Source organism: Neophocaena asiaeorientalis, unplaced genomic scaffold (genome assembly GCF_003031525.2).
Source record: "Neophocaena asiaeorientalis asiaeorientalis breed wild unplaced genomic scaffold, Neophocaena_asiaeorientalis_V1.1 scaffold245, whole genome shotgun sequence".
Classification (NCBI taxonomy): Eukaryota; Metazoa; Chordata; class Mammalia; order Artiodactyla; family Phocoenidae; genus Neophocaena; species Neophocaena asiaeorientalis.
In genome coordinates this window covers 1,355,823-1,383,055 of record NW_020173953.1, presented here as the reverse complement: position 1 = coordinate 1,383,055, position 27,233 = coordinate 1,355,823, and positions in this window count along the sequence as shown.

Below are 27,233 nucleotides of genomic sequence, written 5' to 3'. Positions count from 1 at the left end.
AGCAAACAGTGACAGCTTTACCTCCTCTTTTTTAATCTGGATTCATTTTACTTCTTCTTTTTCTTCTCTGATTGCTGTGGCTAAAACTTCCAAACCTATGTTGAATAATAGTGGTGAGAGTGGGCACACTTGTCTTGTTCCTTATCTTAGCAGAAATGGTTTCGGGTTGTCACCATTGAGGACAATGTTGGCTGTGGGTTTGTCATATATGGCCTTTATTATGTTGAGGAAAGTTCCCTCTATGCCTACATTCTGGAGGATTTTTATCATAAATCGGTGTTGAATTTTGTCAAAATCTTTCTCTGCATCTACTGAGATGATCATATGGTGTTTGTCCTTCAATTTGATAATATGCTGTGTCACGTTGCTTGATTTGCATATATTGAAGAATCCTTGCATTCTTGCGATAAACGCCACTTGATCATAGTGTATGATCCTTTTAATGTGCTGTTGGATTCTGTTTGCTAGTATTTTCTTGAGAATTTTTGCATCTATGTTCATCAGTGATATTGGCCTGTAGTTTTCTTTCTTTGTGACACCTTTGTCTGGTTTTGGTATAGGAGTGATGGTGGCCTTGTAGAATGAGTTTGGGAGTGTTCCTCCCTCTGCTATATTTTGGAAGAGTTTGAGAAGGATAGGTGTTAGCTGTTCACTAAATGTTTGATAGAATTCACCTGTGAAGCCATCTGGTCCTGGGCTTCTGTTTGTTGGAAGATTTTTAATCACAGTTTCAATTTCAGTGCTTGTGATTGGTCTGTTCATATTTTCTATTTCTTCCTGTTTCATTCTTGGAAGGTTGTGCATGTCTAAGAATTTGTCCATTTCCTCCAAGTTGTCCATTTTATTGGCATATAGTTGCTTCTAGTAATCTCTCATGATCCTTTGTATTTCTGCAATGTCAGTTGTTACTTCTCCTTTATCATTTCTAATTCTATTGATTTGAGTCTTCTCTCTTTTTTTGTTGATGAGTCTGGTTAATGTTTTATCAATTTTGTTTATCTTTTCAAAGAGCCATGTTTTAGTTTTATGAATCCTTACTACTGTTTCCTTCATTTCTTTTCCATTTGTTTCTGATCTGATCATTATGATTTCTTTCCTTCTGCTAATTTTGGGGTTTTTTGTTCTTCTTTCTCTAATTGCTTTAGGTGTAAGGTTAGGTGGTTTATTTGAGATGTTTCTTGTTTCTTAAGGTAGGATTCTATTGATATAATCTTCCCTCTTAGAACTGCTTCTGCTTCATCCCATAGATTTTGGGTCATCGTGTTTTCCTTGTCATTTATTTCTTGGTATTTTTTGATTTCCTCTTTGATTTCTTCAGTGATCTCTTGGTTATTAGGTAGTGTGTTGTTTAGCCTCCATGTGTTTGTATTTCTCACAGGTTTTTTCCTGTAATTGATATCTAGTCTCATAGCATTGTGGGCGGAAAATATACTTGACACAATTTCAATATTCTTAAATTTACCAAGACTTGATTTGTGACCCAAGATATGATCTATCCTGGAGAATGTTCCATGAGCACTTGAGAAGAATTTGTATTTTGTTGTTTTTGGATAGAATGTGCTATAAATAGGAATTAAGTCCAACTTGTTTAATGTATCATTTAAAGCTTGTGTTTCCTTATTTATTTTCATTTTGGATGATCTGTCCATTGGTGAAAATGGACTGTTAAAGTCCCCTACTATGATTGTGTAACTGTTGATTTCCCCTTTTATGGCTGTTAGTATTTGCCTTATGTATTGATGTGCTCCTATGTTGGGTGCACAAATTTTTACAATTGTTATATTTTCTTCTTGGGTTGATTCCTTGACCATTATGTAGTGTCCTTCTCTGTCTCATGTAATAGTCTTTGTTTTAAAGTCTGTTTTGTCTGATATGAGAATTGCTACCCTAGCTTTCTTTTGATTTCCATTTGCATGGAACATCTTTTTCCATCCCCTCACTTTCAATCTGTATGTGTCCCTAGGTCTGAAGTGGGTCTCTTGTAGACAGCATATATACAGGTCTTGCTTTTGTATCCATTCAGCCAATCTATGTCTTTTGGCTGGAGCATTTAATCCATTTACATTTAAGGTAATTATCGATATGTATGTTCCTATTACCATTTTCTTAGTTGTTTTGGGTTTATTTTTTTAGGTCTTTTCCTTCTCTTTTGTTTCCTGCCTAGAGAAATTCCTTTAGCATTTGTTGTAAAGTTCGTTTGGTGGTGCTGAATTCTCTTAGCTTTTGCTTGTCTGTAAAGGTTTTCATTTCTCCATCAAATTTGAATGAGATCTTTGCTGGGTAGAGTAATCTTGGTTGTAGGTTTTTCACCTTCATCACTTTATATATGTCCTGCCACTCTCTTCTGGCTTGCAGAGTTTCTGCTGAAAGATCAACTGTTAACCTTCTGGGGATTCCCTTATGTGTTATTTGTTGTTTTCTCCTTGCTGCTTTTAATATTTTTTCTTTGTATTTAATTTTTGATAGTTTGATTAATATGTGTCTTAGCATGTTTCTCCTTTGATTTATTTTGTATGGGGCTCTCTGTGCTTCCTGGACTTGCTTAATAATTTCCTTTCCCATATTAGGGAAGTTTTCAACTATAATCTCTTCAAATATTTTCTCAGTCCCTTACTTTTTCTCTTCTTCTTCTGGGACCCCTCTAATTCGAATGTTGGTGCATTTAATTTTGTCCCAGAGGTCTCTGAGACTGTCCTCAATTCTTTTTTTTTCCTTTATTCTGCTCTGCAGTATTTATTTCCACTATTTTATCTTCCAGGTCACTTATCCATTCTTCTGCCTCAGTTATTCTGCTATTGATCCCTTGTAGAGAACTTATAATTTCATTTATTGTGTTGTTCATCACTGTTTGTTTGCTCTTTAGTTCTTCTATGTCCTCCTTAAACGTTTTTTGTATTTTCTCCTTTCTATTTCGAAGATTTTGGATCACACTTTACTATCATTATTCTGAATTCTTTTTCAGGTAGACTGCCTATTTCCTCTTCATTTGCTAGGTGTGGTGGGGTTTTGCCTTGCTCCTTCATCTGCTGTGTGCTTCTCTGTCTTCTCATTTTGCTTAACTTTCTGTGTTTGGGGTCTCCTTTTCGCAGGCTGCAAATTCGTAGTTCCCAACGTTTTTGGTGTCTGTCCCTAGTGGCTAAGGTTGCTTCAGTGGGTTGTGTAGGCTTCTTGATGGAGGGGACTAGTGCCTGTGTTCTGGTGCATGAGGCTGGATCTTTTCTTTCTGGTAGGCAGGTCCATGTCTGGCGGTGTGTTTTGGGGTGTCTGTGGCCTTATTATGATTTTAGGCAGCCTCTGTGCCAATGGATGGGGTTTTGTTCCTGTATTGCTAGTTGTTTGCCATACGGTGTCCAGCACTGTAGCTTGCTGGGTTTTGTGTGGAGTTAGGTCTTGGCATTGAGATGGAGATCTCTAGGAGTTTTTCGCCATTTGATATTATGTGGAGCTGGGAGATCTCTTGTGGACCAGTGTCCTGAACTTGGTTCTCCCATCTCTGTGACACAGCTCTGACACCTGGCTGGAGCATCTAGAGCCTGTCTTCCTCATGGCTCAGAATAAATGGAAGGACAAAATGAAAGAAAGAAAGAATAAGATAAAAGAAAATAAAATAAATTTTTTAAAATAAAAAAAATTATTAAGAAAAAAATTTTTTAGTAATTAAAACAAAAAAAAACAGGATAGACAGAACCTTAGGACAAATGGTAAAAGCAAAGCTTTGCAGACAAAATCACACACAGAAGCATACACATACACACTCACAAAAAGAAAAAACGGGAAAAAAATATATATCGTTACTCCCAAAGTCCACCTCCTCAATTTGGGATGATTCATTGTGCATTCAGGTATTCCACAGATGCAGGGTACATCAAGTTGATTGTGGAGATTTAATCCGCTGCTGCTGAGGTTGCTGTTAGAGATTTCCCTTTCTCTTCTTTGACTGCAGAGCTCCCAGGGTTCAGCTTTGGATTTGGACCCGCTTCTGCGTGTAGGTCGCCTGAGGGCTTGTCTTCCTGCTCAGACAGGACGGGGTTAAGGGAGCAGCTGTTTTGGGGGCTCTGGCTCATGCAGGCCAGGGGGAGGGAGGGGTATGGATGTGGGGCGAGCCTGCGGCAGTAGAGGTGGCATGACGTTGCCCAAGCCTGAGGTGCGTCGTGCGTTCTCCCGGGGAAGTTGTCCCTGGATCACGGGACCCTGGCAATGGCAGGCTGCACATGCTCCCGGGAGGAGAGGTGTGGATAGTGACCTGTGCTCACACATAGGGTTCTTGGTGGCGGCGGCAGCAGCCTTAGTGTCTCATGCCTGTCTCTGTGGTCCGCACTGTTAGCAGATCCCCTGTTAATCCGCTAACAGTGGTCCGCACTGTTAGCGGATTAACTGTTAGTTAATCCCCTCTCCTTGTGCACCAGGAAACAAAGAGGAAAGAAAAAGTCTCTTGCCTCTTTGGCAGGTCCAGACTCTTTCCTGGATTCCCTCCCGGCTAGCTGTGGCGCACTAACCCCTTCAGGCTGTGTTCACACCGCCAACCCCAGTCCTCTCCCTGGGATCTGACCTCCGAAGCTTGAGCCTCAGCTCCCAGCCCCCGTCCTCCAAGCGGGTGAGCAGACAAGCCTGTCGGGCTGGTGAGTGCTGGTCGGCACTGATCCTCTGCACGGGAATCTCTCCACTTTGCCCTCCACACCCCCTGTGGCTGCGCTCTCCTTCACGGCTCTGAAGCTTTCCCCTTCCGCCACCCGCAGTCTCCACGAGCGAAGGGCCTTCCTAGTGTGTGGAAACCTTTCCTCCTTCACAGCTCCCTCCCCGAGGTGCAGCTCCCGTCGCTGATCTTTTGTCTCTGTTTTTTCTTTTGTCCTACTCAGGTACGTGGGGAGTTTCTTGCCTTTTGGGAAATCTGAGGTCTTCTGCCAGCGTTCAATGGGTGTTCCGTAGGAGTTGTTCCACATGTAGATGTATTTCTGATGTATTTGTGGGAGGAAGGTGATCTCCACGTCTTACTTCTCCGCCATCTTGAAGCTCTCCCTGGTATCGTTCTCATTGCAGCTTTGATTTGCCTTTCTCTAATGATTAGTGATGTTGAGTATCCTTTCATGTGTTTGTTGGCAATCTGTATATTTTCTTTGAAGAAATGTCTATTTAGATCTTCTGCCCATTTTTGGATTGAGTTGTTAGTTTTTTTGATATTGAGTGCATGAGCTGCTTGTATATTTTGGAGATTAATCCTTTGTCAGTTGCTTTGTTTGAAAATATTTTCTCCCATTCTGAAGCCTGTCTTTTCATCCTGTTTATGGTTTCATTTGGTGTGCAAAAGGTTTTAAGTTTCATTAGGTCCCATTTGTTTATTTTTTATTTTATTTCCATTTCTCTAGGACATGGGTCAAAAAGGACCTTGCTGTGATTTATGTCATAGAGTCTTCTGCCTATGTTTTCCTCTGAGAGTTTTATAGTGTCTGACCTTACAATTAGGTCTTTAATCCATTTGAGTTTATTTTTGTGTATGGTGTTAGGGGGTGTTCTAAATTCATTCTTTTACATATAGCTCTCCAGTTTTCCCAGCACCATTTATTGAAGGGATTATCTTTTCTCCATTGTATATTCCTGCCTCCGTTATCAAAGATAAAGTGACCATAAGTGCATGAGTTTTTCTCTGGGCTTTCTATTCTGTTACATTTATCTATATTTCTATTTTTGTGCCAGTACCATACTGCCTTGATTACTGTAGCTGTATAGTAGAGTCTGAAGTCAGGGAGTTTGATTCCGCCAGCTCCATTTTTCTTTCTCAAGATTGTTTTGGCTATTTGCAGTCTTTTGTTTTTCCATACAAATTGTGAAATTTTATGTTCTAGTTCTGTGAAAAATGCCATTGGTTGTTCGATAAGGATTGCATTGAATCTGTAGATTACTTTGGGTAGTACAGTCATTTTCACAATGTTGATTCTTCCCATCCAAGAACATGGTATACCTCTCCATCTGTTTGTGTCATCTTTAATTTCTTTCATCAGTGTCTTATAGTATTCTGCATGCAGGTCTTTTGTATCCTTAGGTAAGTTTATTCCTAGGTATGTTATTGTTTTTGTTGCAATGCTAAATGAGAGTGTTTCCTTAATTTCTCTTTCAGATTTTTCATCATTACTGTATGGGAAAGTGAGAGATTTCTGTGCATTAATTTTGTATCCTGTTACTTTATCCAATTCATTGATTAGCTCTATTAGTTTTCTGGTAGCATCTTTAGGGTCCTCTATGTATAGTATCATGTCATCTGCAAACAGTGACAGATTTGCTTCTTCCTTTCTGATTTGGATTACTTTTACTTCTTTTTCTTCTCTGGTTGCTGTGGGTAAAACTTCCAAAACTATGTTGAATAATAGAGGTGAGAGTGGACAACCTTTTCTTGTTTCTTAACTTAGAGGAAATAGTTTCAGTTTTTCACCATTGAGAAAGATGCTGGCTGTCATATTTTGCCTATCTTATGTTGAGGTAAGTTCCCTCTATGCCTAATTTCTGGAAGGGTTTTTTTTTTTTTTTGTGGTACGCGGGCCCCTCACTGTTGTGTCCTCTCCTGTTGTGGAGCACAGGCTCTGGACGTGCAGGCTCAGCGGCCATGGCTCACAGGCCCAGCCGCTCCGTGGCATGTGGGATCCTCCTGGATTGGTGCACGAACCCATGTCCCCTGCATCAGCAGGCGGACTCTCAACCACTGCACCACCAGGGAAGCCCTCTGGAAGGTTTTTATCATAATTGGTGTTTAATTTTCTCAAAAGCTTTTTTTGCATCTATTGAGATGATCATATGGTTTTTATCCATCAGTTTGTTATTATGGTGTATAACTTGATTGATTTGCATATATAGAAGAATCCTTGCATTCCTGGGATAAACCCACTTGATCATGGTGTATGATCCTTTTAATGTGCTGTTGGATTCTGTTTGCTAGGATTTTGTTGAGGATATTTGCATCTATGCTTATCAGTGATATTGGCCTGTAGTTTTCTTTGTTTGTGGCATATTTGTCTGGTTTTGGTATCAGGATGAGGGTCACCTCGTAGAATGAGTTGGTGGAGTTTTCCTCACTGCTATATTTTGGAAGATTTTGAGAAGGATAGGTGTTAGCTCTTCTCTATATGTTTGATAGAATTCGCCTGTGAAGCCATCTGTTCCTGGACTTCTGTTTGTTGGAAGATTTTTAGTCACAGTATCAATTTCAGTGTTTTTGATTGGCCTGTTTATATTTTCTATTTCTTCCTTGTTCAGTCTCGGAAGGTTGTGCTTTTCTTAGAATTTGTCCATTTCTTCCAGGTTGTCCATTTTATTGGCAAACAGTTGCTTGTAGTATTCTCCCATGATCCTTTGTATTTCTGCAGTGTCAGTTGTTAATTCTCCTTTTTCATTTCTATTTTCATTGATTTGAGTCTTCTCTGTTTCTTTCTTGATGAGTCTGGCTAATGGTTTATCAATTTTGTTTATCTTCTCAAAGTACCAGCTTTTAGTTTTATTGATGTACACTATCATTTCCTTCATTTCTTTTTCATTTATTTCTGATCTGATCTTTATGATTTCTTCCCTTCTGCTAACTTTGGGGTTTTTTTGTTCTTCGTTCTCTAGTTGCTTTAGGTGTAAGGTAATGTGGTTTATTTCAGATTTTTCTTTTTTCTTAGGGTAGGATTGTATTGCTATAAATTTCCCTCTTAGAACTGCTTTTGCTGCATCTCAGAGGATTTTCATTGTCATTTATTTCTAGGTACTTTTTGATTTCCTCTTTGATTACTTCAGTGATTTCTTGGTTATTTAGTAGTTTAGCCTCCATGTGTTTGTATTTTTTACAGATTTTTTTCCTGTAATTGACATCTAGTCTCATAGGATTATGATCGGAAAAGATATTTGATGTGATTTGAGATTTTTTAATTCTACCAAGGCTTAATTTGTGACCCAAGATATGATCATCCTGGAGAATGTTCCATGAGCACTTGACAAGAAAGTTTGTTCTGTTGTTTTTGAATGGAATTTCCTATAAATATCAGTTATGTCCATCATGTTTAATGTGTCATTTAAAGGTTGTGTTTCCTCATTTATTTTCATTTTGAATGATCTGTCTACTGGTGAAAGTGGGGTGTTAATTAATGTGTTACTGTCGATTTCCCCTTTTATTGCTGTTAGCATTTGCCTTATGTATTGAGGTGCTTCTATGTTGGGTTCATAAAGATTTACAATTGTTATATGTTCTTCTTGGATTGATCCCTTGATCATTATGTAGTGTCCTTTTTTGTCTCTTGTAATAGTCTTTTTTAAAGTCTACTTTTTCTTATATGAGAATTGTTACTTCAGCTGTCTTTTGATTTCCATGTTCATGGAATGTCGTTTTCCATCCCCTCACTTTCAGTCTGTATGTGTTCCTAGGTCTGAAGTGGTCTCTTGTAGACAGCATATATATGGGTCTTGTGTTTGTATCAATTCAGCAGTCTATGTCTTTTGGTTGGAGCATTTAATCCATTTACATTTAAGGTAGTTATCGATATATATGTTCCTTTTACCATTTTCTTAATTGTTTCTGGTTTGTTATTGTAGTTATTTTCCTTCTCTTGTGTTTCCTGCCGAGAGATGTTCCTTTAGCATTTGTTTTAAAGCTGGTTTGGTGGTCCTGAATTCTCTAGATTTTGCTTATCTGTAAAGGTTTCAACTTCTCCTTTGAATCTGAATGAGATCCTTGCTGGGTAGAGTAATCTTGGTTGTAAGTTTTCCCCTTTCATCACTTTAAATACGCCCTGCCAATCTCTTCTGAATTGCAGAGTTTCTATGAAAAATCAGCTGTTAAACTTATGGGGATTCCCTTGTATACTATTTGTTTCATTTCCCTCGCTGCTTTTAATATTTTTTCTTTGTATTTAATTTTTGATATTTTGATTAATATGTGTCTTCTCATATTTCCCTGTGGATTTATCCTGTATAGGACTCTCTGTGCTTCCTGGGCTTCATTGACTCTTTCCTTTCCCATATTAGGGAAGTTTTCAACTATAATCTTTTCAAATATTTTCCCGTCCCTTTTTTTTTTTTTTCTCTTCTTCTTCTGGGACCCCTATAATTAGAATGTTGGTGTGTTTAATGTTGTCCCAGAGGTCTCTGAGACTATCCACAATTCTTTTCATTCTTTTTTCTTTATTCTGCTCTGCAGTAGTTATTTCCACTATTTTATCTTTCAGGTCACTCCTCCATTCTCTGACTCAGTTATTCTGCTATTGAATCCTTGTAGAGAATTTTAAATTTCATTTATTGTGCTGTTCATAATTGTTTGTTTGCACTTTATTTCTTCTAAGTCATTTTTAAACATTTCTTGTGTCTTCTCCATTCTATTTCCAAGATATTGAATCATCTTTACTATCATTACTCAGAATTCTTTTTCAGGTAGCCTGCCTATTTCCTCTTCATTTGTTAGGTCTGGTGGATTTTTACCTTACTCATTCATCTGCTGTATTTCTCTGTCTTCTCATTTTCCTTAACTTACTGTGTTTGGGGTCTCCCTTTCACAGGCTGTAAGTTCGTAGTTCCCATTGTTTTTGTTGTCTGCCCCAGTGGATAAGGTTGTTTCAGTGGGCTGTGTAGGCTTGTTGGTTAAAGGGACTGGTGCTTTTATCCTGGTGGATGAGGCTGGATCTTGTCTTTCTAGTGGGCAGAACTATGTCTGCTGGTGTTTTTCACGTGTCTGTGACCTTATTATGATTTTAGGCCACCTTTCTGCTAATGGATGGGGTTGTGTTCCTGTCTTGCTAGTTGTTTGGCATAGGGTGTCCAGCACTGTAGCTTGCTGGTTGTCAAGTGGAGCTGGGTCTTAGCGTTGAGATGGAGATCTCTGGGAGAGCTTTCGCTGATTGATATTACATGGGGCCTGGAGGTCTCTGGTGGACCAATGTGCTGCTCTCGGGTTTCCCACCTCAGAAGGTCAAGCCTGACACCAGGCCAAGACCCTGTCAGCCACTCAGCTCAGAAGAAAAAGGAGAATAAAAGAAAGAAAGAAAGAAAGAAAGATAGAAAGAGAAAGAAAGAAAAGAATAAAATAAAAAAATTTAAAAGTATTAAAAAAAGGAAATAAAAATGTAGTAAAAAAAAAGAAAGAAGAGAGCAAGCAAACCTTAAAACAATTCCACCAATTATAACAAGCACTAAAAACTATATGAAAAAAACACAAGAATGTGGACAGACAGAACCCTTGGAGAAAAGCAAAGCTATACAGACAAAATCACACAAAAAAGTATACTCATACACACTCAGAAAAAGAGAAAAGAAAAAAATATTTATATTAAAAAAAAAAGAAGAAAGCAACCAAACCAATAAACAAATCTACCAATGTACCAATACTAAACTAAAACATAAAACCAGGAACAAATTAGACGTAGAGAGCCAGCCCCAATTCTACAGTTGCTCCCAAAGTTCACCACCTCAATTTTGGGATGAGTCGTTGTCTATTCAGGTATTCCAGAGATGCAGGGTATATCAAGTTGATTGTGGAGATTTAATCTGCTGCTCCTGTGGCTGCTGGGAGAAATTTCCCTTGCTCTTGGTGTTCAGCTTTGGATTGGCCCTACCTCTGTGTGTAGGTCGCCTGAGGGCATCTGTTCCTGCCCAGACAGGATGGGGTTAAAGGAGCAGCTGATTAGGGGTTGTGGCTCACTCAGGCTGGGGAGAGGGAGGGGTATGGAATGCAGGGCGAGCCTGCAGCGGTAGAGGCCAGTGTGATGTTGCAACAGCCTGAGGTGCACCCTGTGTTCTCCCAGTGAAGTTGTCCCTGGATCACGGAACCCTGGCAGTGGCGGGCTGCACAGTCTCCTTGGAGGGGAGATGTGGATAGTGACCTGTGCTTGCACACAGGCTTCTTGGTGGCTGCAGCAGCAGCCTCATCATTTTATGCCCGTCTCTGTTGTCCGCGCTGATATCAGCAGCTCGCACCCGTCTCTGGAGCTCGTTTAGGTGTTGTTCTGAATCTCCTCCTCTCGTACACCCCGAAACAATGGTCTCCTGCCTCTTAGGCAGTTCGAGACTTTTTACTGGACTCTCTCCTGGCTAGCTGTGGTGCACTAGTCCTCTTCAGGCTGTTTTCATGCAGCCAACCCCTATCCTCTCCCTGGGATCTGAACTCCGAAGTCCAAGCCTCAGCTCTCAGCCCCCACCCGCCCTAGCAAGTGAGCAGACAAGCCTTTCAAGTTGATGAGTGCTGGTTGGCACTGATCGATCCTCTGTGCAGGAATCTCTCCACTTTGGCCTCTGCAGCCCTGTTGCTGCGCTCTCCGCTGTGGGTCCGAAACATCACCACCCCACCCACCTCCTGTCTCTGCCAGTGAAGGGGCTTCCTAGTGTGTGGAAACTTCTCCTCCTTCCCAGCTCCCTCCCAGAGGTGCAGGTCCTGTCTCTATTCTTTTTTCTCTGTTTTTACTTTTTTCTTTTGCTCTACCTATGTATGTGGGGAATTTCTTGCCTTTTGGGAGGTCTGAGGTCTTCTGCCAGCGTTCAGTAGGTGTTCTGTAGGAGTTGTCCCACATGTAGAAGTAGTTTTGATGTATTTGTGGGGAGGAAGTTGATCCTCTTACTCCTCTTACTCCTCCGCCATCTTGAAGGTCCCTCTTTCTAGTATATCTTTAAAAAAACATTTTCTAATTTATGTCTGGGGTTTATCGAGCTGTGTTATAGCACATACTTTAACAATTATGCTGAGAGGCATAGAATTATAGAATGTTCATATTAGAAAGGACATTAAAGGTTATTATTATTATTTTTAAAAACCCATCTATATAATGCTTGGTTGTTGCCAGGCATAATTTAACATGCTTTACAAATGTTAACACATTTGAACCTCATAGCAGCATTACGAGTGGTAAGTAGCATCATTACTTCCACTTCATATATGGGAAAATTGAGAGCCATAGAAAGGGTAAGTGTGTACATTTCTACACTAACTACCCAGAGTTAGTGCAGACTTCACAGGTTAAGGGCACAATCTTTAAACAGACTGCCTTTACTTTGTTTACCAGCTGCAAGCTCTGGGGATTCTCAGGCTACTCATGCTTTTGACAAATGGCTACAAATCTGGGGGTTCACAGAACTCAGGAAAGCACTGCAACTTTATTATAAAGATACAAATCTGGACCAGTGAAATGAAGAGATGCACAGGTCAAGGTCTGGAGGGTCCCAAACATAAAACTTCCATGTCATCATGACATATCACCATCCTGGCACATTTGTCTCACCAATCAGGAAGCTCAGCCAAGCTCTGATGTCTAGAGTTTTTATATGGATTTCATTATCTAGGTGTGATTGATGAAATAATAAGCCACACAATTGAAGTCAACCTCTAGCTCTTTTTTCCTCGCTGGAGGTTGGGCAGAAGTTATCTGGCTGAAAGGCCCAACCCGCCGATTGCATGGTTGGTCTTTCTGGCATGACATAGCCCACCCCCATCCTAAAACTATTTTGGGACCCACCAGGAGTCACCTGGTGGGTGAGTCAGTAAATGCTCTTTATCTGTAGGCAATGCTGCTCTAATATCAGACTCATTCAATTCTCTCATTGAATGAATTTTATCTCGTTTAATCACTACAAGAATTCCTGGGGGAAATGTTATTCTCAGTTGATGGAGAAGATACAAAATGAGATTCAGATAAGTTATATTCCCACTTGTATATGGAATCATAACCCAGGCTCTCATTGTTTAATGGCAGTACCCAGAGAAAATATTTGTTTCTTTTCACCATCAGTTGATAGCACAGGTCATTGAAAACATTCTAAAAAGTTAAAATCATGACTCTCATACAGATACAAAATGAACACATGTTAAAGATTTTATTTATCTCATTATTAATGAGGGCCCCAGGCAGAAGATACAAGTAGTTCAAAGAAAAAGTAAAATAGCAGAGATATTTATGAATCAGAAATACTGAAATGAATTGCAAATCTTTGCAAAACTGGATCTATTTTGGATGTGGGGAGAGTTGTCTCTTCAAATGAGAGAATTTGTTTGCATATAGATAGACAAGAATTATTTGCATCACCATCAGTTATCTACTAAAGGCAATGAAAGATCAGGAGCTTCCTTAGAATCAGAATCAGATAACAGAAGGTTGTGCTCTAAAGGATGAGTAGCTTTACATGTAACACATTTTCCTACACCATCAAACTAAGATTGATCAGGTTATCAGTTTGAGATGCCTTTATCTCTTCCTACAAATAGAAACATTTAACACCTTAACTACCTTCAAGTTTTTAAATTCTAGGATATCTTTGCCTATATCTTAATTGCAGAAACTCTCATGTTTGAAAAGGTTGTTTGACTCCCTGGAATTCTAAATGAAACATCCCAAGAAGCCTAGGAAACTTCTAGGGATGTACAAAGCTAAAAGAGAAAAACTTCTGCCATCTAGGAATAGTCCTAATATATTATTAAAAGAAATAAAACTGACCCAGAGTTGCATTTGCAAGAGAATATCTATATGAGTAGAAAATTCATACAGTATGGAGAAGTAAAAAATTAAAAAGTAAAGGACATTTTGCCCACCCCCAGGTGGCTCTCCAATATCTACTATTAACAATGTTTATGTCTTTTTTATTACCCAAAAAGAGTATATAATACATTGTTCTGAAACTTACATTAAAAAATAATATATCTTGGAGAGTTTTACACATATATGAACACAAATATACTCCATTATTTTTACCACTGACATAGAATCCCATTGTAAGATGAACCATATACATTGTGGAAATAAAGGAAGACCACCCAAATGAGAATGGAGAGGGGTCATTTATTCAGAGTTTGCCATAGCAAAGGAGTCATCGACCATTGCTTGTGTTTGGTAGATACTCAAAGGTTATCAGGGAACTGGGAAATCTTTATAGTGAAAAGGGGAAAGGTTTAGGTATGTACTATTTCTGTTTCATACATTTTTATTGCTCCCATATCCTCTTTCCCAGAGGCATTATTTAACTCTATTTTCTAATTGGTTCTCCTGGAATTTGTGCATCTCTGTAAATAATGTGCATCTCCATAAATAATGTGTGTATCCTGCCATGTTATAATTCATGAATTTACTTACTGAATATTATGGTGACTCAGGACTGAACTTTCTTATACTGTGTCTTGTGCTTTCTTCCCTCTTCTCAATATAGTTATATTAGTGTTTATTCTATTTGACATTCATTGGACTTCCTTTACCTGAGGAATCATGTCTTTCAAAACTTTGGGAGAAATCTCAGCCATCATTTTTTTGAGTATTGTCCTTCCCCTTCTCCCCATAATTTACCTCTAGAGCTCAGAATAGATATATTAAGACTTCTTACCCTTTTCTCCATGTCTTTTAACCTCATATTTTTCGTATAATTTTTTCAGATGTATCATCCAACTCACTGATTCTCTTTTCAACTTTGTCTATTCTTCTGCTTTACATTTGTGTTGTTTTAAATTTTAATTACTATATTTTTTCACTTCTAGAAATTCTTTATTTTTCAAATCTTCTTTGTCATTTTTATAGTTTTGCTTCAATCCCCTCTTTGATTTCCTTGCACATATTTCCTTACATATATTTGATTTCCTTATACATATTTCTTATTCCTTACACATATTTGTTTATACATAATTACTTTATGCTCTTTATCTAATATCTCAGATCTTTATGGATATGCTTTGGTGTTACAACTGATTTTCACTGAACATAGTTTATTACTTTAGATTACTTCTGACTTTTTTTTTTTAATGTGAGCATATGCTTATTGTAACCCCCTCTGGGAATCCTGTGAGGTTTGGGTGAAAGGTAATTTTATTTAGAAGGGAATTGCCCTTGTTCCTATGGAATACCCAGGGGTACAATCAACTGGTGTCCATTTTTAACTACAATTCTCACCCTGGGCTTTTGCATTTATGCCATGGTGGGTGGCTTTGTTTTTTGAGTTTTGAAGAAATGATAGACTTTCTTTTCTTTCTATCTCTGTTGTACAGTTTTTCTTCTTTTTCATTATTTTTTCCAGGGTGTGGCTCTCCTTCAGCCTCAGCTTTAGGTAAGGTTGTCATTAGTCTGGTTCTCTGCTCTACCCAGATCCAAGGCTTAGTTGGCTTAGTACTCCAGGCTTCTCTACCACCTACCCAAGCCCTCTGACCACCAGACCACCAGGCTCTGATGATGTCCTTAGGGTATGGGACAGTTATCATTCCTGGAGCAGTGCTTTCACCTTAATGAGATGTGATTTCTCTTATTTCCTTGTATGTTCTACTTATTTCAAAGGTTTTATTTTCCTGGCATTTTTTTTTTTTTTTGGTGATATATTTCAGGAGGATTTTGGAATCTTTAGTCCACGAAATTACTGGAAACAAATTTTTCAGTTGCCTTTATATATTGTAATAAGTTCATTTAATTTTCTTCCTCAACCATATGTGGAAGATGCAAGGCAGAACTATGTTTATTTTACTAGTAAGTACTGCTTCCATTACTACTGGTATGGGTTTGCTGAATAAAGCAAAGTCCTTACAAGTTAGACCCAAGTTCCTGAATCCTAAATCTATTGAGAATTCATATAAAATATTGTGTTGAATGGCAGCTCCACCAAAATATCACCAAATTGTTGATAAAACAAAGCTGAGTTTATTCTTACTGTGGAAAAGAGAACACTACTTTGAGAGAACCTTGTTAATATCTCAGGTGGAGGGGGACAAAATTGAGATATTTGTGAGATTTTGAACTCTGGTTTAAGGCAGGTCTTTCAGTGCAGGGACTTGGTTGTGACCGGGTAAGAATCATAATATAATTGTTTAGTTCTGTTGTATATAGCAAAGATTTTGAAATAAGGGTTTCAAAGAGTCTTGGGCTATATTTTTTCTTTTGGTTCTTTCTATTGAAGATTTGATGGGTATTTCAGGAAGATCTTGGAATGAAAAATAAAGTGATTTGCAACTTTTATATTCTTGGGCAAATAAACTTTTATATTCCTGGAATAGTAAAGTCCTGTTGATGGAAACTGTAAGACATATGAGTATGGACGCTTTCAGTTTTCAAGTGGAAAATAGTAGCTGTTTGAGAATACTTTATAAAATGGTACAACTTAATGATAAAAGGAACATCATTCACAGAACCGTGCATTGCTGCACAGTTTGAACAAAATATGGTTATGGTGTTAAATGCACCTTTCTCAACAAAACTTTCAATTGTTATATAATGATAGATGTGATCTCTGAAATTATATAAAGTAATTAAAGTGATGAGGCAATTTTCAGCACTTGGATTTGTAAAATCTGAGGTGACATGTTCAGGAGACTACATTATTGAGATGTTCATTGTGATGCCTTTAGCCCTATTGTAAGGATCTTCTTTCTTCTGTAATCCCATCAACATTCCCAGACTCCCTTACACAGGGACAACCAGAGGGCAGAAAAGCCTTCTTTGAGGGTTGCATGCTTTGGATGAAAGAGAAAGAATTCTTAAGGGGGTCTTCTGGCTTGAATCTTGCTTTTGTGCCCAATAATCTAAAGATATTGTATATCATTTAATCTAAGACACCGTCAATTGGAAGAAGATCCATTGTTTTATGTACTACAACAGAGAAACCCTACCAATTGAACTATGCAGTAATGCTCTCTATAACCTAGAATTTTTATTTTATAGTCATTAATATAGTTCTTTTATATCTAGAGATGTATTTTTATCACATATCATTCTTTAGCATAGGTAAAAAGAACATATGCCAAGTAAATTGTTTATTCTTAAGATGCTTTCACATAACATCTCTTCAGAAATGCTTTTTGACTTGGAGGCATTGACGTTAGTGCTTTTCCAACAATATCATCATCTGTGCCATTAGGAATGTTGGTAGCACAGCATTTCTTAAGAATATTCCTCTGCTGTTTCTGAAATTCTCTTCCAATGACACCTATTCTGTAAACCTTGATGCAATATGTAAACTCTCTGGATCTTATGAGCCAATATCAAGGGAAGATTTTCAGGTAACAGTCAGGATTCACATTTCTTCATCAAATGGTTCTTAAATAGTTTGCTGGCTGATAGTTATACCACCAGGAAAAATACCAATTTGGCTTGTATGAGGTAATGGCAATTATGGTATGACAACAGCCTGGCTACAAGCAATTATAAGGTCTCATTAATTGTGTATCTTAGAATGAATGAAATGAAAATTTGTATTAAAAAAGCTACCAACTATATTTTTTCCTCTTAATCTTTCCTAATTTATTCTCTACTATATTATCTTGTTAACTTGATTTTCTTAGCCCTCTGGGGGAACTTCATTCTTACTTTAAATATTTACTTCTAGGACTGAGTAAGCTGGCAAACCCTCTGCAGAACCTTGGAGGGCTGGTTCCCTTTCCTTTTTTTTTTTAACAATAGGAATAGAAAAGAGTTTTATTTGAGCCAAACTGAGGACTATAATTTGGAAGCCAGCTTCCCAGATTACTTTGAGAAACTTCTCTAGAGAAGCCTGGTTTTCAGTACAGTTTTATGTCTTGTGAGAACAAAGAACATCAAGCAAGTCAGGGATACATTCCTTCAAGGTTTATAAAAACATATCAGCTCATGCACAACTAGTCAGTAAGGCCTTGGCACCTGGGAAGGGAGTCTTAGTATGGAAGGAGTACCAGCATTGGCATCCCAGGAAGGGAGGCATTTAATCTTTATTTTTAGCATGGACCTTCTTTACTTCTGGTCAATGCACACTTTTCTTTAATAATTAAAGCAGATGTACAATGTATGTTTGATAGCACAAACAGGCTATTTTAGTTAACATAAAATTCAAGTTAACTCATGTATAAGCCAGAATGACTTGCCCATACCTCAATATGTGAACATTTCTTTTTATCACAGGTTACCAGAAACTTAGTATCTTAATCTCACCCTGAAGGCTATAATGTACAATTTGCAGAATGATATTTTACTGGTAAAACATATTTGATTTCTGGGTGGTATAAGAGGAAGTTTCAGTTGCAAGCTAGAACATGACATCAAATTAAGGAACTGGCCTTGGAAAGTTCACCATCTGAGAAAGAGATGTGATACTAATATGTCCATTTTGGATTAAGTTATATAACCCAAGGTGTCCATGTGTGTGAGATGGACTACCATCTGGTCCTGGAATGAAGTGAGACTAATAAATTCCCTTAAAATGTCAGCTTCAGTTTAAACTATAAGAACTGAGTCGTCCCCAAATAGAAAACCCAATAACTAAGTCCTTTGCTATTCAAGTTTCTTTAACACTCAGCAATAAACTAATCCCCAACTGCTGGAGTAACCTCAGTGGTTTTGACTCCTTTTTAGTGAATTTGTATGATATGGTGCTGATTATAATATTTTAAGAGAAAGCATAAAAACAGTTTACATATTTTGGAAATATATTCTCTAGTCTTTAGGAACGTAGTAAAGAATTATATCTACTTTACATCATCAACAATGACTTTTAAGGCACTAAAAAATTGTTTTTCTTTCTTAATGTATCAGCCATTCCAAGATTCTATGAAGCTTTTTTGCATTTCAGGGTTTCCTAAGACCACTGGACTCAGCTCAGTTTTCTTTTTTAATTCATAAATATAAAAGATTTATATTTTTGGTATGGAGGGGCAAGGGATTTACCCTTGTCCTTCTTAAGTTAACATAACAAGATTCATTAGTTCCAGAGCAAAGGCTGTAATCTACATTGGGTATCGAGGTATGGGGAACTCATTATTATTAAACTCTCATATACTTAAGTATAAATCCTGAGCTTGCTTACTAAATACAAAAGGCATGGCCCATGGTTTCTCTTGGTTTCTTTCTTAGTTTTACTTTCTAGTTGAGGAAGGAAAACTTGTACACAAATTTGAGAATAACAGCAGGAGCAGTATATGTACACAGCAGAATGAGGGGCAATGGCAATAAATGCTTACAGATGTTGAGGGGGAGGGGTAATTTTTGGCTGATGAGTTGGAGAGAGTTTAGTGTAGGAGGCATAGTTTGTGGTGAGTTTCAGTAACATTATCTTTTCACTGGTTTTACAGGGAACACGGCAAGCACTTTGCTTTTGCATGTGAAGTCTTTCTTTAGTTCATTAGAGTTTCTTGTTGTAGCAAAGCCAGTTGGACTTGGTAAAAATGGCTGGGATGGTGCACCAGAAGCCAGGAATGCTGTCATTTTGTGCTTAAATGGGTGGGGAGTGGGGCGGGAGGCTAAACAGGATTCAGCAAGCAACTTGTTGGGGAGCTCTGCCCATCCCATCCTCCCTCTTCCCCCAGGTTACATTCTTTTTCTGAACCATCTGACCTTGCAGGGCCCAGTACATAACTGCTCCCTGCCCTGAGGTGGAAAAGTATAATTCACTGGGCCCATCGTGATGGGAATGGGTCCAAGAGAAAGTGTAGCGAGAACTTTTCTAGGGTCTTCCTTTTTACTTTTGTTCAGATTTGGGAGAGGATGGTGGTGGAGAATCACCTGCTTCTTTCACAAAGAACCTCTCAGCCCACGGTTTCCTGCAGCCACTGCTTCTCACCAAGCTCATTTACATAAGAAGTGCATCGAATGGTAAAAGCCAAGTCACATGTAAACTATATTTGGAAATTAATGATGTTCACTTTTAGCAACAAAATCTCAGTTTTTGCATACTGTCAGGTTTCTTAATGATGTTTCAGAGATTCAGAATTGTCATTTAGCAACTGTTTGTATATGAAAATTTGCTGTCAAGCCACTTTTATGCTTTGTCAGTCAAAATGACACTTGCAATTGTCAGGTGTGACCTAAGCTAATTTCAGGGTAAGGAGAGCTTTGGAATTAAGCTTTTTCAAAGAAAGTTTAGTCACCAGAGTGAACAGCCAAACTTTGAATTTGGAAGAAAGCAAAACTGGAGCCTTCTGCACTCCCTGAAGGTGAAACATTCTTCAGTATTTCCAAGCAAAGGATTGGACCTGGACTAATGCCCTTAGTGTTAGAGTAAGGACTAGCGAATATATATACTTTAAAATAAATAAAAATTGCTACACTTTTTAAATGGGCACATATGTCTTTCCTGTCCCATTTTATTTTATTTTTTTGTGGTATGTTTACTTAGTTCTCTTAAATATTTATCATTTTAAATTCACAAATTAAATAAAATGTACAAATCTAATAAAAGCCTATTATTTAAAAAAAACTAATAAAATTAAAAAAAAATCTTAGTTTCACTGCCTCATTCAAGACAACATTTACATTTAAGTATGTTTGTATTTCCTTTACTAAGATAGTTTTTTTTTCTTTTAAATCATGGTTATCTTCATTGCTAAGATATAATTTTCAAAAAGGTAAAATCATGACGCATGAAAATGTAAACATGTATCAAATATGATATTAAACTCCCTAATTAATGAGAGAACCAGGAAGATGTTCAAACTTGTTCAAATGAAAATTTGAAGAATATATAAACATATATACACACACATAATCAGGAATGCTGACATGAATTTACTAATAGGTGGAACAAAACTGATTAATATCCTACAGGATGATAAAATATAATCTCATGATATATGTTTAGAGTCATCTGCAGGCTGGGGATAAATATTTCTACTAACAAACTTCATTTGCAGTGATATAAATAAGAATCATTTGCATTACCATCAGTTTTCTGCAATGTGACTTCTACCGCTGTAGAGCTTTAAAATCACCTAATCTTTAGAAATAGAATCAAATGTACATAGTTAAAAAGAATCAGATAACCCCTGGCTTCCATAACTCCACTGAAAGGACAACCAGTAATCTCTTTTGCCCATTTTTAACTGTTGGACAATTTTCCTGACATTACATTAAAAAAAAATTGGAGTATAGTTGATTTACAACGTTGTGTACTGCAGGTGTACAACAAAGTGAATCAGTTATACATCTACATATATCCACTCTTTTTTTAAAGATTCTTTTCCCACATAGGACATTACAGAGTATTGTGCCCTGTGCTATACAGTAGGTTCTTATTTGTTATCTATTTTATGTATAGTGGTGTGTATATGTCAATCCCAATCTCCCAATCTATCCCTCCCCTCCACCTTATCCCCTGGTAACCATAAGTTTGTTCTCTACATCTGTGATTCTACTTCTGTAGAATCTGATACAAATTATTTCTGATACAAATAAGTTCATTTGTATCCTTTTTATAGATTCCACATATAAGTGTTATCATATGATATTTGTCTTTCTCTGTCTGACTTACTTCACTCAGTATGACAATCTCTAGATCCATCCATGTTGCTGCAAATGACATTATTTTGTTCTTTTTTATGGCTAAGTACTATTCCATTGTATATATGTACCACATCTTCTTTATCCATTCCTCTTTTGATGGGCATTTAGGTTGCTTCCATGTCCTGGCTATTGTAAATAGTACTTCCATGAACATTGGGGTACATGTATCTTTTTGAATTATGGCTTACTCCGGGTATATGCCTAGGAGTGGGATTGCTGGGCTGACATTACATTTTATTACATTTCTGACTTTGGTGAGAGGTAAATCTAATCCTTTTCAGGTGTCATTTTGGATAGAGGCATGATATGTTGTACATCCTTACAAGTTCATTAGTTATGGTGTAAGGCCTAAAATTAAGGTCCAATATTATGTGCTGCCTTGACATCTGAGGAAACTGAGAGGGCCTTGAATGGTCCAATCGCAAGTTCCCCTCCCCACTCTTCTCCCATTGATATTGACCTTTAGTCAAACAACTCTTCTTATCAAGGGGACAAGGCACATTTCCTGCTTAATCCTGAGTAGAGATGATGTTCTCTGCCAGCTCACATAGTAACTCAAACAAGCCAATCACATCCTCCTGTGGTAACCAGGGGCACTTCACCCTCTTGATACTACAAAGCCTGCCTCCCACAGACCTTGCTTGTTCACTCTGCACCCAAGTGCAACCCTTGTGTGTCTCTGTGCAATGTCTTTGGCTCCCAGGCTATGAGTATCTGTGACTAATGCTACTGTCAGTCTTATCTGTCCTGTGTTGGGTGTCAGGGTTCAGCCACCACCATAGTTGGAGCGTAGGAATCTCTCCTTCATCAATAGGTAAATAGGGGGTGATTACAACATCAGTTTAGAGAGTTGAATAAGAGCAGAGCAGGGGAAGGGAAAATAATATATCATCTAAGGGCAAACAGACCAAGGTCCAGTAGAAATGGTGAGTGAGACTCATGGGCTGAAAGAATGCTCTAGGTAGAAGAAAATTCATGTGTGAATATTAAAACCAAAGGGCAGAGTCTAGCTTCTTCAAGAGACTGAAAGATTTTTTCAAAATGACTGGAATATATGGAGAGTACAAGATCATGATTGCTTAGAGATAAGCTGGACAGGTAAGATGTAGCAGTGAAAGCCAAGTTTAGGAATTTGGACTTTATCTTAAAAGCAATAGGAATGATTGAAGAGGGTGTTATGTGATCAGGGTTGTGTTTAAAAGAATCTTTATGGCTTTAACAGAGAGTGAAGAATGTTTAGAATAGAGATTGGTAGCTAGTAAGGAAGTCATTAAAGCAATCTGGGTATAAATATGGTGTCTTTTCCAAGAATACGAATAGTAGAGATGGAAATAAATGGGCTTAATTTAGGAAATATTGAGAAATTAGGATTTAGTGGGTTTGGTGATGAATTGGATGTGGGTAGAGTTGCCAGATTTAGCAAATAAAAATACAGGATGTTCACTTCCATTTGATTTTCAGATAACAAATAATTTTTTTAATGTATGTTCCAAGAAATAGTTGGATCACATACAAATTATTAATTGTTTAACTGAAATTCAAATGGAGCTGCGTGACCTGTATTTACTTGACAACCCTAAATGTGTGGTTGAGATAGAAGGAGGAGTTAGATGACTTCCAGGTTTTTGAAATATGAAGTTGTTAGAAGAGTGAAACAAGGATTTTCTATTTACTCAGAATATGAATGCTTATTACAAATCAAACATTCCACAAAGAAAACCCACTTCAAAAACACATCTTTGGGAAGGTGATTTTACATTTTGATCTTCTTCATAAAACATGGTATATTTTGAATATTTTTCCTTGGGAGGAAAGGAAGAACTGTCAGAAATAGAATAAAGTAAAAGATGGGAGGATAAAGTAGCAGTATATTGTGAAAGGGAATTCTGTTTAGGGGCAGATGAGTGGGGTCTAAGGTGAGAAGACCCTGACATTGGATTGTCAGATGACTATAGTTATGCTTGTTTCTGCTTTTCATTGTGGTTTTATGTGAGTTTCACTTTATACTAAGGGAGGTTGTTCTACTCAACAAAGTAGTAGGGTTTATTAACTTTCAAGGTCAAATAAGTGAGATTCTGGTTATTAAATCTCAGCATCTAAAGGTAATGAATCACAAAGATTAATTTGGCATGAATCATAAACCAAAAAGTAAAAGCTAAACCTATAGAACTTCTCAAAGAAAACATAGTGGATACCTCACAATCACAGGATAGACAAAGATTTCTTAAATAAGATGTGGAAGGAAAAAAACATAAGAAAGGAAAATTGTAAGTCAGATTTTAGAAAAATTAAAATTCTGTTTATCAAAGACATTGTTAAGAAATTGAAAGGACAATCCATAGATTGGGCAAAATATTCATATATTCATATATGTACATATATCTGACAAAGGACTTGTATTAAAAATATTCTTAAAACTCCTAAATCTCAATAATAAAAGACAAACCTAATATAAAATAGACAAAAAACAGAAAGATATTTCACAAGAGAAGATAGATGAACAGCCAATAAACTCATGGAAAGATAATCAACTTCATTAGTGTTCGGGGAAATGTATTTTCCTGAAGTCTACAATGAGATAGCACTTAACACCCACTTGAATGGCTAAAATTAAAAAGGCTGATGGTACTGTTGGCGAGGATGTGGAAAAATTGGAACTCAGACATGCTGGTGGGAGAATAAAATGGTACAACCTCTTTGGACAATGGTTTGGCAGTTTCTTATAAAACTAAACAAATATCTATCAGAAATTCCTCTCCTATGCATTTATACAAGAGAGATAAAACATACACCCACAAGAAAATTTATATAAGAAAATTCATGGATGTTTTATTCATGATAAACCCAAACAGAAAAAAATCCAAATAACCATCAACCAGTGAATAAATAAGTTGTGCCGTGATCATACAATGCAGTAACACTCAGTGAAAAAAGAAGCTACTGATACACAGAACAACATGGGTGCATTTCACAACTTTAAGTTGAGTGAAAGAAGCCAGGTGCAAAAGAGAACATACTGTATGGCTCCTTTTATGTGACTTTATATGATATTACAGAAATCTAAACAATGGTTGCTCAGAGGTGGTATGGAGTGGGATAGGCTGGAAAAGGGAAGAGAGGGAACTTTCAGGGGTGATGCAAGTGCTCTGTATCTTCATTGGGTTGTGGTTATGTGGGTGTACACATTGGCCAAAGTTAATTGAATTCTACACTTAAAAGCTGGGCATTTTTCTCCATGTAAATTACACCACAATTAAAAAGATAATAGAAAAATAGACAGTGATAGAACTCTTTCTTATTTTGTGAGTAGAATAAATTACACAGATGTTTTTTCTGCCACAAAAGATGGAAATGCAAAGGCAACACAAGTCATCATTGGAGAGAAGGGTAAGAGGTTCAGGTTTGCACTCTAGATTCTCTTGATATCATCCAAATGTCTTAAACTCACCATCCTCTCTGAGACAATATGGATAAAATTACATATGTAAATGATCTTAGTAGAAACCCAAGTGGTAAGTACGTATCGGGAAATATCAGTCTTTTTCTTTTTCTCATATGTGTTACTCTCCTGAGTGGTGACTGATGAATAAGTTACAGAGTTTGTTCAAATCAGTTCACATAGGGTTGGTCTCATGCACACAGAATCAATCAACAATATCTAAAAAGAGAGAAAGTCTTGAGAGAAGATTTATGTATTTTTAAAGAGCATATCATGTTTGCAAATTATATGACATTGTTTTCAAATATTTTGCTTGTTTAATCACTGGGAAGATTTTTTTAAAAAGAGCTACTCAAAATTATTTCTTTTTAAGAACTACTTTCAAACATATTTTTCTCTAGAAAATATTTTTCCCAAGAATGAATCTCTGTCCTGTGTCTTATGGAACACATTTTGAAAACACTATTAGTAATTTAAAATATTCACAGATTCTCAAGTAATGCTGAGATGACAAATCAGCTTATTAAGATAACTGAAGTGAAATAAAAAAGTACAAGCTTTGTAGCATGCAAGTTAAAACTAATGAACTAATGAAATTATGATCATATTATTTACAGGTTAAACATTCAATTCAAACATCTCTCACATCTGTAGTGAGAATTTTCAAGAGGTATAAAAGGGAAATCTTGTTTTATGGAGATTCCAGTAGCATGCTGTTTCTTTAAGAGAGTTAACAAATTTCTTCCTCTCAGTAAATTTAAGATTTACGAAATAAACACTCTACTGAATGAAGAATAAGGGACATACTATTTCAATTTAAAATGTTATACCATTTCTCTTTCAATAAACAATCAAAAAATGAAGAGAGAATATATTTTGCTTCTTTCTTTAACAGGTTTATAAATGATACCTGATTTTAACATGGGTGAAAAATAAGTACATGAATACTGCTTCTGTATACAATTCTATTTTAAAGCCTATATTCTTGCTATTTAATACAATTTTCTAACACAAGAGACATAGCCCATGTCAAAACAGGAGCACAGAGCCAAATGTGCTTATGAGAACACAAGCCTCCTGGAAATTAAAAAGAAATGTTGAGGGGCTTCCTTGGTGGCGCAGTGGTTGAGAGTCCGCCTGCCGATGCAGGGGACACGGGTTCATTCCCTGGTCCGGGAAGATCCCACATGCCGCGGAGCGGCTAGGCCCGTGGGCCATGGACGCTGAGCCTATGCATCTGGAGCCTGTGCTCCGCAACGGGTGAGGCCACAACAGTGAGAGGCCCGCGTACCGCAAAAAAAACAAGAAATGTTGAGGATGGCTTTGAACTTCCACAGTGCATAGAATGCCTAATATCAACTAGACTTCAAGAGACTGGAATACTCCAACTAACTGTTGATTTATAGGTATTTTATTTTTACAATTCGCCACCTTTCTGAGTTTACTATTTTCCAACTGGGGCTTCTAGATATAAAATTATATCACCTGTAATAATTGTAGTGGTGTTTTCTTCCCCTTTAATATCTTCACATTTCATTTATTTTTATACTGTATTTCATTGACTGGTACTTACAGGAAAATAATTATGGAAAAATGAGCATCTTGCCTGTGACGGATTTTAATAGAAATGCTTTTAAATTTCACCATTAGACCTGATTTTTGCTTATTTTATTTTTATATACATAAATGTGTATAATTTTCTACATTAAATTAATAGTCATCTATTCTTATTCTAAGTTAAAAAAAAACAATCAGGAATAGAAGTTAACTTTTACAAATTAAGTTTGGGGTACCTATCAGGAAACCATACGATTTTTCTCCTTGGACTTATAAATGTGATAAATTATACCTACAAAGTTTTACTGTATGGTTTTTATTTGCAAATATTTTATTTAGTACTTTAAAATCTATACTCATTAGTGACATTTGTCTGTAATTTTTTGTGATATATAAAATTTTGTTATTACTAATATGATTATACATAATGAATTTTTTTTGTAAGATAAGGGATAGTTTGAACAACAAAACATTATATATTAAACATTTGAAAAAATTCACCACTGAAATCATCTAGGCCTTTGGAAGGTAGTCTTTGAAACCATTTCAACTAATTCTATGATTATAGTATTAATTGTCAATGAATTCATTAACCCATTTTATTCAACAGAGATTGAATTGTTTATTAGTTGAACTTTTTTCCACAAAGTATTTAAGATGGCTAGTGAGAACATTAAAAATAGGAATTTGATCTTAAATTGCATGGTATATGCTGCAATTCAATTTTATTAATGAAAAAGCTATAGTTCCATTATATTCCATGTATATGTTGAGTGGAACAACACCTTGTGTGTGTTATAAAATAAAAATAACTGGTTAATGTAGCATGTCGAGAATCTGTTTCTGCCTGAAACTTGAGTCATAGATTCTTCTGAAATAAGGGAGTATGTTTTACTCCTATAGGAATATATATTTTATTATCTGTATCCATACAGTGCTCTGGCATATAATGAGTGTTCAATAAATATTTGCTCCTTTAAAAAAAAACATGAATGAATCAGACAATATAAACACACCTTTTTTTTTTTTTTTTT